The sequence below is a fragment of the Rhinolophus sinicus genome, chromosome 3 (assembly GCF_057876585.1).
Source record: "Rhinolophus sinicus isolate RSI-liver-muscle chromosome 3, RSI-T2T, whole genome shotgun sequence".
In the NCBI taxonomy this organism is placed as follows: Eukaryota; Metazoa; Chordata; class Mammalia; order Chiroptera; family Rhinolophidae; genus Rhinolophus; species Rhinolophus sinicus.
Genome location: NC_142503.1, coordinates 110,724,014 through 110,742,385, shown reverse-complemented (window position 1 = coordinate 110,742,385; position 18,372 = coordinate 110,724,014). Strand labels below are relative to the sequence as shown.

Genomic DNA, 18,372 nt, shown 5'->3' with positions numbered 1-18,372 from the left:
TTACATTTGTCAAATATTGTCATTAAATTAATGACACCAAAATAATCCCATCCAATAAGTCCACTCTTACAAGAGTATATTTTCCAGCTAACTCATCCTAGTAACACCAATAACATAGATTTTTACAAAAATTCAGCCTTCTACAGAGATCATACTGAAGTTCTCTTATCATAAGGTAATACTTGGCCTTGAATATTCTCTGGCTGAAATAATATCTTTGATGCTTTAAGGTTAAAAATTCAGAGTTCACAACCAAAAACTTATCTACGTTTTGAAATTGTAAAATTCCTTTTTCCATAGGAAAAAAAATGTGGGTGTTTTTGTTTTGTTTTGTTTTTTCCCACTAGTGCCTTTGAGCTGACACTGCAAGGTTTAGGAATAGCATTTCACCAAAAACGGTACAGAGAAAGCATCATTTAGTTGTGTTCATCTGGACAGCAAATGGCCATATGTAACATCTGTACTGACTCCTCAGAGTCTCTCGAGTCCCATAAAAATGTACTTGGCCAGCAGCGGGCTGCTTCAAGTGGGTTTTCAGAGGTCTGTGGTGCCAGCCATTGTTAGCTGTCCTACCTTATCTATTATAGTCGGCTGACATTTGGTGTTATGTAGGAAAGTCTGCCAACCACAGACTGCTGTATCATTGTACCAGCGCACTTCTCCTCTGCAATAAAAACTCTCGCCCACATTTGTTCTAAGAGAGAAAATGTATTGAGAGTTTATTAGAAGTGTATCTTCTGGACTTCTCTAATATGTCCTTATGACCAACCCTTATGCTCCCTGTCACCCACGCTTACTGTAAACTGGGAAAGCCCATAGTAGAAAAAAAGCATAAACACCAAAATTTTCTAAATATTTTAATTAACCAATTCATCACAGAGTTTCAAAAATTTTGTGGAGACTTCTAACATGATTTATCCTATAATCTACCACTGCCACACAGAAGTGGTAGTATAGGAATCCAGTTCTACAGAGATAAAGGCTATGAAACCCAAACTCAGGGCCTCCCTCTGCAGTGATTCCCAGTGAGTCACTGTAACATAAAGGCTACATTATCCATGGGGCACACACCAAGTACCTAGGAAATGTGGTTGCCGAAGATGGGGTGTCTCTGTTATACTCTCATTGATGCTTTCCCATTACTGCAAAGTATATCCTGTAGTCTCAATAATCACATCGTCAGAGATGTACCCCAATGTAAGACCAGTAGCCTCAAACATTTAGCTGAATCATTCAGATCCTCATAAATATATAATATCCCAGCTCATAGCTGCTGAATGATAAGCTAGCCTTTTGTATAAATAGAGTGGGCACTCATTTGAGTTGTGAAATTTGAGTGCTCTGGGAAATCCTTGGTACCTAAAACTGTCTCCCTAATTTAAAAATACGTCAATCTCTGAAATTTCACATCTGGGAACTTAGATTCCACTTTTAAATGGAAAATATTTCCCAAAAGTTCACATATTTTGTTATCCTACACTAAAATAATCATTTATCAGAACTGAATTCTTCAGTTGGGACTCAGACACTATGGCCTAAAAGAGGAGAGATAGTTATAAAAGAGGGAACCACCAAAGAAAGGAAACTAGAGCGTGAGCACTGAGAAGAACGTGCCTATATTGGTTAGTTGCGAAGCCCACAGAGATACCCTGGCAGACCAGTATATTCTTTATACCCCAATGGTGGCAGCAAAAGAAAATGGCGCAGCAGTGAGGTAGAACCATGGGGAATGGCAGATGCTATTTCACAAGAAGTTTCCACTATGGAAGACAGAGATGTAGAAAGGACTACATCTCTGAACTTCAGTTTCCTTACAAATAAAATGTTGAAAATATAGCAACCACAGCCTCCCTTTATCCTAGTGAGTACCAAATAAGAAAATGTACGTGAAAGCGTTTTGAATATCGTATTATACAAAGGTAAAATATATTGCACATATCAAATTATTTTTATGCCTAATAACAAATCAGGGTACTTTTTCTGAATTCCTACTTGGTGTCAAAATGTGAGCCCCTGATGACACTTTATGACCCAAAGATAGTCTTGAATACATCGATAGTGCTTCCTCTGCCACTCTCATTCCTATCTCTTCTTCCCTTTGAAGGTAGTATGAAGAAGAATGGAAGGAAGGATGCTGCCTGTTCCTGATGTCTCAGCCTCTCTGGAGCTGGCACTATGGAGATTCTTTTTTTTGTTTGTTTTTCTGTCTTTTCTACCAGCACATCTTTAACTGAATCTGCAGAAGCTCTGAGCGCCAAAATGTCTGTGTGAAGAAAATGAATGCAGAAAGAAAGAATTCATAGGAAGAGAATTGGTGATATGTAAGATGCTAGAAGCTGCATTTGTAAAATAACCTTCACAGTCAGAGCAACTGTTAACTGTTCTTTTAACACAGTGGCACATTGCATTGAATAGACTAGTGAAGACAGATGACAAATAGCCCTATCAATATGCAAAGACACCGAGGAACTTATTCTGGGAAGTGGCTGATATAATGAAGCAAAATGAGAAGACAGAACTTTAAACAATAAGTTAGAACAAAAACCTTTTGAATCCACACCACTTCCTTTAGGAACATTGTTAATTATTATATTTTAGGTGGCCAAAGGGTCACTAAATTTGTTCTGTGGTACAAGTTCTAGAAGTCAATATTGATTATAGCTTCTAAATTACTTTTATTTACTTTTGAATGTAGATCTACTTTTGAATGTAGATCACCTATCTGACTAATACATAATGGACATACCTCCTAAAAATCACCACTGCTTTAGTCAATAACAGTGAAACTGAAATATGGCTCCAAGTTTATATTGTACAGCATAAAATTTGAAAGCAATATAAAATAAGGCATTAAGAAAAAGGAAGACTCCTCCACTCCCAGCCACCACCTTTTCTGGCCTGCGGGAAGCGTGTGACACGGCTGGGCTGGGAGAGAGAAGACCCCTCCATCCCCAGCCCCCACCCTTTCTGGCCTGCCTAGGGCAGGGCAATTACAACTGCGGAGGCACTCCCAGGGATCAGCAGTAAGCGGCAGACACAACTCTGGGTCTTTTAGCTGTTCAGAAATCGCCTGCCCGCCACATACACATACACACACACACACACACACACACACACACACACACAAACACACACGGAAGAAGTGCCCTAAGACTCAGGAGAACTGGGCACAGGGCTGGTGGTGCTACTCTCAGTGCACACATGTGCAGGCAAGGGCAGAAACTGCACTGACTTTGTAAACTACCATCCAGACCCCTCAGCCCCACGCATCTATATCTGCAGTCCCAATGTCACTCTGGGCACAAGGTGACCGGCTCTGCCTGCACAATACACAGAGGACTCTTTGGTACAGCAGAGGACAACCTGGATATTACTTGGTGGGCTTAAGCCAAGACTGGTGCTGCTTTTTTTCTTTTTTTGTCTTTATATCTTTGATATCTTTGCCTGTGTTGAGTGTGGGTTGTCGGCTGTTTTTACATGTGAATGTATTTGATTTTTTCTTTGTTGTTGTTGTTGTTGTGCTTAGTGATTTGCTTGGTTTTGAAATTGCCCAACACCAGGTCCCAGCTTAAGAGGCACAAGATTCAACACACCCAGAGGCCAACTCCAGACTAAACCAGGGTACTACCGGGTTTGACCTACAAGTGACACACCCAGAGGGAATTCTCTACAGGCACAAGAGCCCATAGAGGCCAAACCACATTTAAGTGGTCAACCCTCACGCAGCAGAACACCCTGAGGTGTGTAGAGCCAAGTCTCACTACTAGTCAGCCAAGGAGTTAACCCCACCTACTCACAAGTGAAAAGCAATTAAAGATCTTCTGTAACAGGACAATATACACAATGCAAGAGTCACCTTTGGAGCACACGCAGAGGAGAAGAAGGAAGTGGTGCAAGTCATATATAAAGGACACATATTACAAAACATAACTCAGCAAAAACTAAGAACTCTAGGGGATCTACCTAATACATCGAAGCAAACACAAAGAGTCAGCCAGAATGGGGAAACAAAGAAACATGTCCCAAATAAAAGAACAGAAGAAACCTCCAGAATTGGAACCAAATGAAATAGAGGTAACCAAACTATCAGAGACAGAGTTCAGAACACTAATGATAAGAATGTTTAAGGAGCTTAGAGACGACATACATAAGGACAGAGAAATCATGATGAGCAACCAGTTAGAACTAAAGAATACACTAACTGAAATAAAGAACACACTAGAAGGAATTAACAGCAGGTTAGATGAAGCAGAGGATCGAATGAGCGACTTAGAAGACAAGTTAGCAGAGATCACCCAAACAGAACAACAGAAAGAAAAAAAGAATAAAAATCAATGAAGATGGTTTAAGAGACCTATGGGATAACATCAAGCACAACAACATGCACATCATAGGAATATCAGAAGGTGAAGAGAGGAAGCAAGGGATTGAGAACATATTTGAAGTAATAATGTCTGAAAACTTCCCTAACCTGATGAAGGAAACCAACATACAAGCCCAGGAAGTGCAGAGAGTTCCAACCAGGATAAACTCAAGCAGGTCCACACCAAGACACATTATAGTTAAAATGGCAAAGGTTAAAGACAAAGAGAGAATCTTAAAAGCAGCAAGAGAAAGACAGAGGGTTACATACAAAGGAACTCCCATAAGACTATCAAATGATTTTTCTACAGAAACATTGAAGGACAGGAAGGAGTGGCAGGAGATACTCAAAGTGATGGAAAACAAAGGCCTACAACCTAGATTGCTTTATCCAGCAAGGCTATCATTTGAAGTTCATGGAGAGATAAAGAGCTTCCCAGAAAAGAATGAGCTAAAAGAATTTATTACCACCAAGCCAGCATTGCAAGAAATACTAAAAGGACTTCTGTAAATAGAAGAAAGATGAAAACAATCTAACTACAAATAAAAAAAAAATGGCAGTAACTATGTACCTATCAACAATCACTTTAAATGTAAATGGATTAAATGCTCCAATCAAAAGACATATGGTGGCTAAGTGGATAAGACAGCAAGACCCTTGTATATGCTGTACACAAGAGACTCACCTCAGATCAAAAGACACACACAGGCTGAAAGTGAAGGGTTGGAGTAAGATATTCCATGCAAAAGGAAATGAGAAAAAAGCTGGAGTTTCAATACTTGTATCTGACAAAATACACTTTAAAATGAAGAATATATTAAAAGACAAAGATGGGCACTATATAACAATAAAGGGATCGATCTGACAAGAGGACATAACCCTAGTAAACCCTATGCACCCCACATAGGAGCACCTTAATATATAAAACAGATATTGACTGACATAAAGACAGAGATCAACAGTAACACTATCATAGTAGGGGACTTCAACACAACTCTGACAACAAGGGACAGGTCTTCTAGACAGAAAATCAATATGGAAATAATGACCTTAAATGACACATTGGACCACTTGGATTTAATCAATATTTTCAGAGCGTTTCACCCCAATGCTACAGAATACATTCTTCTCAAGACACATGGAACATTTTCCAAGATAGACCACATGTTAGGCCACAAAACAAGGCTTGATAAATTTAAGAAAATTGAAATCATACCAATTGTCTTTGACCACAGTTCTATGAAATTAGCAATTAACTACAGGAAAAAAACTGGAAGACACACCAATTCATGGAGGCTGAATAACATGTTACTAAATAATGAATGGGTCAACCAGGAGATCAAGGAAGAAATCAAAAGATATCTCGAGACAAACGAAAATAAAAATGTGATGACCCAAAATCTATGGGACACAGTGAAAGCAGTCCTAAGAGAGAAATTCATAGCAATGCAGGCCTACCTAAAGAAACAAGAAAAATCACTAATCAACACTTTATCGTCACACTTAAGGGATCTGGAAAAAGGACAGTAAAATAACCCCAAAGGGAGTACAAGGAAGGAAATAATAAAGATCAGAGTGGAAATAAATGAAATAGAAACCAGAAAAACATTACAAAAGATCAATGAATCCAAGAGTTGGTTCTTAGAGAAGATAAACAAAATCGACAAACCTTTAGCCAGACTCATTTAAAAAAAGAGAGGACTCAAATTAATAAAATCAGAAATGAAAGAGGAGAAGTGACAACAGACACCACAGAAATACAAAAAATTTTAAGAAATTACTATGAGCAACTATATGCCAACAAATTTGACAATCTGGAAGAAATAGACAATTTTCTAGAGGCATACAACCTTCCAAGGCTAACTGAAGAAGAAACAGAAAACCTGAATAGACTGATTACCACCAAGGAAATTGAATCAGTAATCAACAATCTCCCAACAAACAAAAGCCCTGGACCAGATAGCTTTACAGGTGAATTTTACAAAACGTTCAAAAAAGAATTATTACCTTTTCTCCTCAAGCTCTTCCAAAAAATCCAGAAGGAGGGAAGGCTCCCAAACACTTTTTACGAAGCCACTATCACACTGATCCCCAAATCAGACAAAGACACCACAAAAAAAGAAAACTACAGCCTGATAACTCTAATGAACATAGATGCAAAAATCCTCAACAAAATATTAGCGAACAGAATTCAGCAATACATTAAAAAGATCATACACCATGATCAAGTGGGATTCATCCCTGGTATGCAAGGGTGGTTCAACATCCGCAAATAAATTAAAGTGATACACCACATTAACAAAATGAAAAATAAAAATCACATGATCATATCGATAGATGCAGAAAAAGCATTTGATAAAATCCAGCAGCCACTTATGATAAAAACCCTTAAGAAAGTAGGAATAGAGGGATCATATCTCAACATAGTAAAGGCCATATATGATAAACCCTCAGCTAACATCATACTCAACGGGGAAAAGCTACAACCATTCCCCTTAAGATCAGGAACAAGGCAAGGTTGCTCACTTTCGCCACTTCTATTCAACGTAGTGCTGGAAGTTCTAGCCACAGCAATCAGACAAGACAAAGAAATAAAAGGCATCCAAATCGGTAAGGAGGAAGTAAAATTGTCATTATATGCAGATAACATGATACTATATAGAGAACCCTAAAGACTCCACCAAGAAGCTATTAGAGCTGATAGGTGAATTTAGTAAAGTAGCAGGATACAAAATTAATATTCAGAAATCAGTTGCATTTGTATATACCAATAATAATAAAACATCAGAAGGAAAAATTAAAACAACAATTCCATTTACAATTGCTTCAAAGACTATAAAATACCTGGGAATAAATTTAACCAAAGAAGTAAAAGATCTGTACTCAGAAAATTATAAGACACTGAAAAAATAAAAGAAAATACAAATAGATGGAAACACATACCAGGTTCATGGATAGAAAGAATTAATATAGTTAAAATGTCCATACTGCCTAAGGCAATATACATATTCAACGCAATTCCTATCAAACTACCAACGACATTTTTCACAGAAATAGAACATACAATCCTAAAATTTATATGGGACCATAAAAAAACCCGGATAGCCTCAGCAATCTTGAGAAATAAGAACAAAGTGGGAGGTATAACGATACCTGACATCAAATTATACTACAAGCCTACAGTAATCAAAACAGCATGGTACTGGCATAAAAACTAACACATAGATCAATGGAACAGAATAGAGAGTCCAGAAATAAATCCATGCCTATATGACCATTTAATCTATGACAATGGAAGAAAGAATGTATGGTGGGGTAAAGACAGTCTACTCAATAAGTGGTGCTGGGAAACCTGGACAGACACATGCAAAAAAATGAAGCTGGACCACCTCCTTACACCATACATAAAAATGAATTCAAAATGGCTTAAAGACTCAAATGTAAGCTCTGAAACCATAAAATTCCTAAAAGAAAATATAGGAAGAAACTTCACAGACATTACCCGGAGTGAGATTTTTACTGATATATCCCCTCACGCAAGGGGATTGAGAGAAAAAATAAACATGTGGGATTACCTCAAACTAAAAAGTTTTTTCACAGCAAAGGAAACCATCAATAAAACAAAAAGGGATCCTACTGAATGGGAAAAGATATTTGCCAATGATATATCCGATAAGGGGTTAATATCACAAATTTATAAAAAACTCACTCAACTCAACTCCAATAAAACAAACAACCCTATTAAAAAATGGGCAGAGGACATGAAGAGACATTTTTCTAAAAAGGACATACAGATGGCAAACAGACATATGAAAAAATGTTCAACCTCACTAACCATCAGAGAAATGCAGATAAAAACCACAATGAGATACCACCTCACCCCAGTCAAAATGGCTATCATCAATAAATCAACAAACAACAAGTGCTGGTGCGGATGTGGAGAAAAGGGAACACTTGTGCACTGTTGGTGGGATTGCAGATTGGTGCAGCCACTATGGAAAACAGTATGGCGGTATCTCAAAAATCTGAAAATGGAACTACCTTATGATCCAGCAATTCCACTCCTAGGTATCTATCCGGAGAAATCCAAAATGCTAATTCAAAAAACTTTATGCACTCCTATGTTTATTGCAGCACTATACACAATAGCCAAGATATGGAAACAACGAAAATGCCCATTGGTAGATGACTGGATTAAGAAACTGTGGTACATTTATACAATGGAGTATTACACAGCCATAAAGAAGAAAGAAATCTTACAATTTGCAACAACATGGATGGACCTAGAGAACATTATGTTAAGTGAAATAAGTCAGACAGAGAAAGACAAATACCATATGACCTCACTTATATGTGGAATCTAAAGAAAAGAATAAGTGAATGAACTAGTCAGAAACAGTTTTGGTGACAAAGAGGAAAAACTGAGGGTTGCTAGACGGGAGGCAGGTGGGGATAAGGGGGAAGGTGAGGGGATTAGAAAAGTCAGTAACCACAACATGGCCATGGGGTTTTGAAAATTAATTTGGGGAACGTAATCAATAATGTTGTAAAGATTTTGTAGGGTATCCAATGGACACTTGTCTCATTAGGGAGACCGCCTCAGGGATGCTGTAGGTGCCTGATCTCTGCACTGTACACCTGAAGCTGAAGCTGAACAATAATGAATGTCAACTACAAGTTTATATACATATATATATATAAACACTTACAAGAAGTGGAGTACAGCATTAGGAATAGAGACAGTGGAAATGTAATGGCTCTGCGTGATGTCAGAGGGATAGTGGATGGGGGGTGGGGGGTTCACACAGTGTGAGGGATGTAAATGATAAACGTCTAAGTATTACTTTGTCTTGTGCACATGAAACTAATAAAAAATAAATAAATAATAAAAAGAAAAAGAAAAAGAAAAAGAAAATGATCAACCTTAAAAAAATAAAGAAAAAAGAGGAAAAGGGAAGGCAAAGCAAAATACACCAAAAAGAAGAGTTTATTCAATCAGAAAATTAATCAAATAATATTCGTTGAACACTTACTATATTCAAAAGCTATATTTCTACTTAAGTGCATTATTTTAGTTACTCCTCTCACTGAACACTATAAGAGAGATGGCATTATTATTATAGCTTCATCTTGGAGATGAAGAAACTGAGGCTCAGAGACATTTCTCCGTGTTTACACAGCTAGAAAGTTAGGTAGGAGGCATTCAAATTGACCTTAAATCCCAAATTCTTTCAATATAATAACCTACTTTTAATGTAACAGGTTTCTTATTCTATTGATTATAAGAACAATGCTTTGAAAAATTATAAAATAGGGTGTCCAAAGCCACAGAAGCTAGAAAGTATTTGTAGCAAATGCTAAATGATCTTTTCAGCAACTTTAGAGAAAATGAATATGATTATTTTTTGGGCTAGATGAAGAAAAGACTAAAGTGGGGGTCAGTGAATACCCTTTGTGAACATTTTCCATGAAGCGAGGAAAGATCGCCAAGAGCCATTAATGCCCCAAACAAATGGGAAAATAAAGCAGATTATAAAAATTACCAGGTAACATACGGGTTCAACTACCCTAGGCAAATATGAAGAAGTACAAACATATACAGTGGTACCTCGGTTTTTCAACGTCTCCATTGACAAACATTTTGGTTTATGAACGCCGTAAATTTTATGGCTCTATGGTATCATTAGATAGTAAGATTCATGCTAAGTTTGCAGTTCTAGGGATTGATTTTAAAGGTCTGGAACGGATTAATCCATTTTGCATTACTTTCTATGGGGAAACAATTTTTGAACGTTTCAGAACTCAAACGGTTTTCCAGAATGGATTATGTTCAAAAACCGAGGTACCATTGTAATTGAATAAAGAGAAATATATTTTCACAAAGGAAGCCAATAATCCCTATTTAAAACATTTCTCATTTTCTAAGATTCCAACCATATTCTTTTCATACTTGAAAAGAACTTCCACATTTTAAGGACAATAAGGCAATACTCAAAAGAAACTGGAAAGCTAGAGTAGAAAATAATTACTATTCTCTTTTTTGTTCTAATTTACTATAGTTAATTTCCTTAACTTTGGTATCATTTTATTTCCACTTCATCTCAGCACATAACTCTGGCAAAATGATAAGGAAAAAAGATTTTAACAATTAAAAATGTTCTTAAAAACCCTGAATAATTTTCATTATAAGTGCTAGCAGAATTAAAGTTAATCAAAAGGAAATTGATAAATATGCTCAAATTATGAGACAGCAAAATGCCTCGAATATTTTCTATAGCAAAGTAACTATCATTTTTCCCAGAGAATAATCATGTTCTATCCATACATAGAAATTAACTGGAGAAATAAGATAATCTGAAAAAGACAAACCCAAATCCTTTCTGTTTTGAACATTTGTGTATAAGATATAATTTGTAAAGGCTTATGTTATCTATACGATGGTCTCTTTTCAGTTAGTAAGAACTCAGATACATATAAAGAAAAAAATGAGAATGGAAATCAGGCCAATTATTCTGCTTTGAGAACAAAAATGAAGTACTGATACAACATGGATATTGAACATGAAATATATGATATAAGATCGATGGACCTCAAAAACAGTGTGCTAAGGAAAGAAACCCAACTCTAAAGCCCATACATTGCATGGTTTAACTTATACGAAATGTCCAGGATAAGCAAATCTATACAGAGATAGAAAGTAGATTACTGATCGCCTTGGCCTGGGGGTGGGAATAAAGAGTGAATTCAAATGGACAGGTTACTTTGAGGGACGATATAAATCTAATCTAAAATTAGATTGTGAGGATGGTAGCACAACTCTGTAAACTTACTAAAAATCATTGAATTGTATACTTGAGCAAGTTTTATGGCATGTAAATTATACTTCAATAAAGCTGTGAACAAAAATTGTTTTCAATAATATTCCTACCAAATAACCAATTTATTTCTGAAAAGATCCCTTTACTCTTTGTTAATATAAAATAAAAATGGGTCTCCAACAAGAAGAAATCTCTCCTGTCATTTCTCATGAGTATGGAGGGTCCAGTAGAACCGGATGTATGTCTCATTTCCCTCTGAAACTCTCCCTATTCAAATTAAGTCCACACTGAAATCATGAGGCTTTAAAACCACCAACTCTTACTTTCTTCGATACCACTAAGAAAAGTCTACAAAAGGGTCAAGTTTAGGGATGGGTTAAATTCTGGACTAGGAGAATGTTTAGTGCTATGCCTGTCTGACCACCCCCATAGCAAATTTATTTGAACACAACTGCTCTCTCTTAAAGCACTTTATATTTTAGAATATAGATCCTCTTTAAGAAATAGGTTTTTGAGATTGGGATTGATAAACTTGCTTTATTGAGCTTTCAATTAGTGGTAATGCTTCCCTGGACCTGAAAAGGGTTTTTTATGTCTTATTTTTATATTATGGGCCACATCAGGTTGGGTTGGTCATGCTCATTAATGAGACATTTCCTGGATTTAATGTAGCAGTCACACACCAATTTGAGCAAAAATAAGTAGATAGTAATAGATTCTTACCTTTGTGGTTTTAAAGGATATATGCAAACATTATTCCTAATAGCCAAACTAGTTTACCCACAAGGTATTTTTGCTTTCTATAACAAACAATCACAACAAGAATCTTCATATTTTGAGGGGAGAATAAATTTATCTGAATTAATACAATTGCTCTGCAACTATACTATAAGCATGCATTGCTACATAAGAGATGTAATAGTGGTAGTTAAATTTACCATTTAGTTCAAAGGTAAAAGAATAGCAAGAAATAAGACAAAAATAGGAATAAGCCAGAACTAGAGGATGGGTGAACAACTCCAAGAGATCAAGGACTGCAGTGATCTCAGCGGGAACCACATTAGAGCAGTGGACGGGTGAGGAGTGGTTGGACGTGGGACATGTTTTGAAGGTGGAAACAATATGGTTTACCCATGGATTGTTTGTGGTGTAAGAGAAAGAGATGAGTCATCTTTGGGGCTGAGAAGAGGATTTGAATGTCACGAATTATTGGCGTTAAGGGGAAGCACCTAAATACCACTTTGCTTTTACCATACTCTTTGTTAAAAAACATCGACCTTCTTTTTTTTAAAATCCAAACCTCCTCCATAACTTCCAGGTCCAATTGGAGCAATAGCTTTCAAAAGCTTACTGAACAACTGACTCGCTAAGATTTCTTTCCATTGACCTCCTGGATCAGGTTCAGTTTCTTAGACTTCATAATTTTCTTTCTTACACTCCATTTTCCTTTAGAGAAACTCATCCTCAATAATTTTTTTTTTAAATAACAGGTACATAAATGGTAAACTTGCTAAGGCCATTTATCCCTAGAAATATCTCTAGAATGCTCACACTTGACAGTTTCTCATTAAAGCTTCCAATCATTTCCTCTCAAAACTATATAGAATTGTTTTGTTGTCATCCAGCATCCAGTGTGCTGGATGAACAGTCTGATGCTACCCTAATTGTCATTCCTTTGTACTTAACCTATTCTCTCTTAGAATCTTCTTGCTTTCTTTAATGTCTTGGAATTTCACCAAGATATAGTTCATTGGGTCTCAGTCAACACCACCTTTTCAATGTGAAGGTTTGTACCATCTTTCAGGGGCCCCAAGACTTTTATTTTTATTGAATTTCTTCTGTTCTCTTTCTCTGAAACCCCTAGTGTATAAATATAATGGAGCACTCATGTCGATCCACCACATCTCATAAAGTTTTATCTCTCATTTTACTTATTTTTTGGCTTTTAGCTCATATTTTGGAATCTTCCATTGATTTTTTTTTTTCCTCCAGCACATCTACTCAACAATTTCCTATCAGGAAGCACATTTTTAAAATATTTAATTCCTATTTGTTTTCTAATTACTTTTCTTTTTTTAATTTTTATTAAATTTATTGGGGTAACATTTGTTAGTAAAGTTTCATAGGTTTCAGGTGTATAATTCTACAATATATCATTTACATCTCATATTGTGCATTCACCACCCAGAGTCAGTTCTCCGTCCATCACCATATATTTGACCCCTTTTCCCCTCTTCTACAGACACTTTCCCCTCTTCCCCTCTGGTAGCCACTAAACTGTTGTCTTTGTCTATGAGTTTTTGTTTCTTTGTCTTGTTCGTTTGTTGCTTTCAGTTTTATATCCCACATATGAGTGAAGTCACTTGATTCTCAACCTTTTCTATCTGACTTATTTCACTTTGCATGATAATCCTAAGATGCATCATATTGTCGCAAATGGCGGTATTTTATCTTTTCTTATGGCAGAATAGTATTCCATTGTGTATATCTATAGATATAGATATAGATTAGATGATATAGATATAGATATAGATATAGATATAGATATAGATATAGATATAGATATAGATATAGATATAGATATAGATATAGATATAGATATAGATATAGATATAGATATAGATATAGATATAGATATAGATATAGATATAGATATAGATAGATATGTATCACATCTTTATCCAATCATCTATCGAAGGATACGTCTGTTGTTTCCATGACTTGGCCACTGTGACTAAAGCTGCAATGAACATAAGGGTACACCTTTCTTTACAGATACATGTTTTCAGATGTTTTGGGTAGATACCCAGAAGAGGGATTGCTGGGTCATGTGGTAATTCTATTCTTAATTTTTTGAGCAACCTCCACACTGCCTTCCATAGTGGCTGTACCAATTTATACTCCCACCAGCAGTGTATGAGTGTTCCTTTTTCTCCACAATTTCTCCAACTCTTGTTATAACTTATCTTGTTGATAATGATCATTCTCACAGGTATGCAGTGGTATCTCATTGTGGTTTTGATTTGCATTTTCCTAATAGCTAGTGAAGTTGAGCATTTTTTCATACATCTGTTAGCCATTTGTATGTCTTCTTGGAAGAAGTGTCTGTTCAGATCTTTTGCCCACTTTTTTTAATTGGATTTGTTTTTATTGTTGAATTGTATGAGTACTTTATATATTTTGGATATTAGCCCCTTATCAGAGGTGCTGTTTACAAATATCTTTCGGTTGGTTGCCTCTTTGTTTTGTTGATCATTTCTTTTGCAGTGCAGAAATTTTTTTAGTTTTATATAGTCCCATTCATTGATTTTAGCTTTTACTTCCCTTGCCTTTGGAGTCATATTCATAAAATACCCTCTGAACCCAAGGTCTATTAGTTTTGTACCTATGCTTTCTTCTATGCAGTTTATTGTTTAAGATCTTATATTTAGATCTTTGATCCATTTTTAGTTAATTTTAGTACATGGTGACAGGTAGCATTCTAGTTTCATTCTTTTGCATGTGGCTTTCCAATTTTTCCAGGACTATTTATTGAAGAGGACTTTTTCTTCTCCATTGCATGTTTTTGGCTCCTTTATTGAAAATTAGTTGTCCATATGTATGTGGGTTTATTTCTGGGTTTTCAATTGTATTCCATTGGTTTTTGTGTCTGTTTTCTGCCAATATCATGTTGTTTTAATTATTGTCACTTTGTAGCATAATTTGAAGTCAAGGAGTATGATACCTCTTGACTTGTTCTTTATTCTCATGATTCCTTTGGCTATTTTGAGTCTTTTGTGATTCCATACACATATGAAGATCTTTTATTCTATTTCTCAAAAACAAAAACAAACAAACAAAAAAACACTGGGATTTTGATGGGGATTGCATTAAATCTGTATACTGCTTTGGCTAATATGGCCATTTTAACTATGTTGAACTATGTTTAACTATGTTCATTTAACTATGAACATGGAATATCTTTCCATTTCTTTATGTCTTCTTCAGTTTCTTTTAATGATGTCATGATTTTCGGTGTATAGGTCAATGATATACTATGTTAAGGTTTTTCCTAGGTATTTTACACTTTCTGTTGAAATTGTAAAAGGAATTGTTTTGTTTCATTTCTTTTCTGAAATTATATTGTTAGTATAAGGAACGCAGTGGGTTTTTGTACATTGCTTTTGTATCCTGCAACTTTACTGTATTTGCTTATTATTTCTAATAGGTTTTTGGTGGGCTTAGGGTTTTCTATATAAAGAATCATGTAATTTGCAAATAGTGACAGTTTGTTCCCAATTTGGATGGCTTTTATTTCTTTCTCTTTCCTGAATGCTCTGGCTGGGACTTCCAATATTATGTTGAATAACAGTGTCACCACCTGGCTTGTACCTGAACATAGAAGGAAAGCTTTCAGTTTTTCACCATTAAGTAGGATATTAGCTGAGGGTTTGTCGTACACTTACATGGCCTTTATTATGTTGAGGTAATTTCCTTCGATACCCATTTTATTGAATGATTTCATAAATGGATGTTATATCTTGTCAAATGCTTTCTCTGCATCTATTGATATGATCATAAGATTTTTATTCTTTATTTGGTTTATGTAGTGTATCACATTGATCAATTTGTGAATGTTGAACCATCCTCCTGCCCCTGGAATGAACCCCACTTGGTCACGATGTACTACCTTTTTAATGTATTGTTGTATCTGATTTGCTGGCATTTTTTCTAGGATTTTCGCATCTGTACTCATTAGTTTGTCTATAGTTTTCTCTTCTTGTGTTATCATTACCAGGTTTTGGTATCAGGGTAATGTTTGCCTCATAAAATGAGTTAGGAAGTATTGCCTCTTCTTCAATTTTTTGGAAGAGTTTGAAGAGGACAGATATGATATCATCTTTGAATGTTTGGTAGAATTCGCTAGTGAAACCATCTGGTCCTGGACTTTTGCTTTTGGGAAGGTTTTAGATGATTGTTTCAATTTCCATACTGTTGATGAGTCCATTTTGATTTTCCGGTCCTTCATAATTCACTCTAAGAAGGTTATATATTTCTAAGAACTTGTCCATTTCTTCTAAGTTATTGAATTTGGTAGTATATAGTTCTTCATAGTATTCTTGTATATCCTTTGTATTTCTGTGGTGTCCATCATAATTTCTTCTCTTCCATTTCTGATTATGTTTATTTGTGTCTTTTCTTTTTTTTCCTTAGTGAGTCTAGCCAAGGGTTTGTTAATTTTGTTAATTTTTTCAAAGAACTAGCTCTTTGTTGCATTAATTCTTTCTATTGACTCTTTGTTCTCTATTTCATTTAATTCTGCTCTAATTTTTATTATGTCCTTCCTTCTACTGACTTTGGGTTTCATTTCTTCTTCTTTTTCTAGTTCTTTAAGATGTAATGTTCAGTTGTTTACTTGGGCTTTTCTGTTTGATTGTTTCTTGAGATAGGCCTGTAATAATATACATTTCCCTCTTATTACTGCTTTTGCAGTAACCCAGTAATTTTGATATGATATATTTTCATCTCATTTGTTTCTGTGTATCTTTTGATCTCTTCTTTTATTTCTTCTTTGACCCAGTCACTCTTTAGTAGCATGTTATATAATCTCCACATATTTGTGGTTTTTCCTGATTTCTTTTGCAGTTGATCTCCATTTCAAAGGACTGTGTTCAGAGAATATGCTTGGTATGATTTTAATCCTCTTAAATTTGTTGGGGCTAGCTTTTGTACCAACATATGGTCTATCCTTGACAATGTTCCGTGTGTGCTAGAAAAGAATGTATAGTCTGGTGTTTTTTGATGAAATGCTTTTTAAATGTCAATTATGTCCATTTGGTCTAATGTGTCATTTAAGGTTGATATTTCCTTATTGATTTTCTGTTTGGATGGACAGAGCTGTCAATGGCATATTTAGGTTCCCTACTATAATTGTGTTTTTGTCAGTTTCTCCCTTTAGTTCTATTAGTAGTTGCTTTATGTATTTTTGTGCTCCCTGATTGGGATCATGTATATTGATATGTCTTGTGTATAGTCCCCTTGTGTATAGTCTTGTTACCTTTTTAAATCTTGAAGCCTATTTCATCAGATAAAAGTATGGATGTACCCACTTTTCTCTGGATGACACTTGCTTGGAGTATCCTTTTCCATCCTTTCACTTTGAGTCTATATTTGTCCTTGCAGCTGAGATGTGTCTCAGAGGCAGCATATGGTTGCGTTTTGTTTTTTGATCCAATCTGCTACTCTGCGCCTTTTTACCGGTGAGTTCAGTCCATTTACATTTAGGGTGATTATCGATATATGAGGATTTCCCATAACCCTTTTATCTTTTATTTTCTGGTGGCTTGGTGTTTCCATTGTTTCTTTGCTTTGTGTTTATGTCTGTTATTTTAGTTTGGTGATATTCTATGACTTTTCCCTCTGTTTCTTCTTTTTTAATGTTATGTGTCTCAGTGTTAGATTTTTTTTTTTTTGAGTGATTACCATTAAGTTTATGTAAAAGCAAGTTTTCACATATATAGTAGAATTTTTCTTCAGCCTGCATCTTATTTCCATTCCCCTTTGCAAACTCAGATCCTTATTCCCTCCCCTTTTATGTTTTTGTTGTCACAAATTATCCCTATTTATGCTGTGAGTTCATTTCTGAGTTGCAGTAGCAAATTGTCTACTTCTCTTTTTCATTTTTATGTTTTTATCTCCTTTACCCTTTATGTTATATTTAAGTGTATAGTACCCTGTTCTGAATAGGGGTTGTCATTTCCTAAAAATATGGAATGTTTCATGAATTTGTGTGTTATCCTTGCACGGGGCCCTATTAGTCTCTGTATTTTTTCAATTTCAGTATATGTGCTGCCAAAGTGAGAACCCTAATTACTTCTTCAAAGCAGTGTATTCAGTATTTAAGAATATCATGTCAACTCAAATCTCTCTGCAAAGTGTATTACAACTTTTTAAATGATCATCTGTTTCCTGAATTATTCTGAAAGTTACATTTGTTTGATCCCTCTTCTTGTGTCATTGTCTTTCTGAACATGTTGGAAAGATTCTTGATTGCCTGTTAATATTTTTGAGTGATAACTAGATTAATTACTATGAATTACCAAAAGGAAATTTCTCTATCATTAGACAAGTTCATTTCCTACCACAAGTCTTTTACCTGGATGGCAGAGCTGACTGTAAGTTCTATGATTGTGGTAAGGGTATATCCACTGA

At 35.5% G+C, this 18,372-nt stretch overlaps 1 non-coding gene across 1 annotated transcript; it reads right to left on the bottom strand.

Moving 5' to 3' along the window:
• Nucleotides 1-17,922: 17,922 nt before the first annotated feature.
• Nucleotides 17,923-18,025, bottom strand: LOC141570850 (U6 spliceosomal RNA). The gene has a single exon (XR_012495296.2). It is a non-coding gene; the product is annotated as a U6 spliceosomal RNA (small nuclear RNA).
• Between the last annotated feature and the right edge of the window lie 347 nt (nt 18,026-18,372).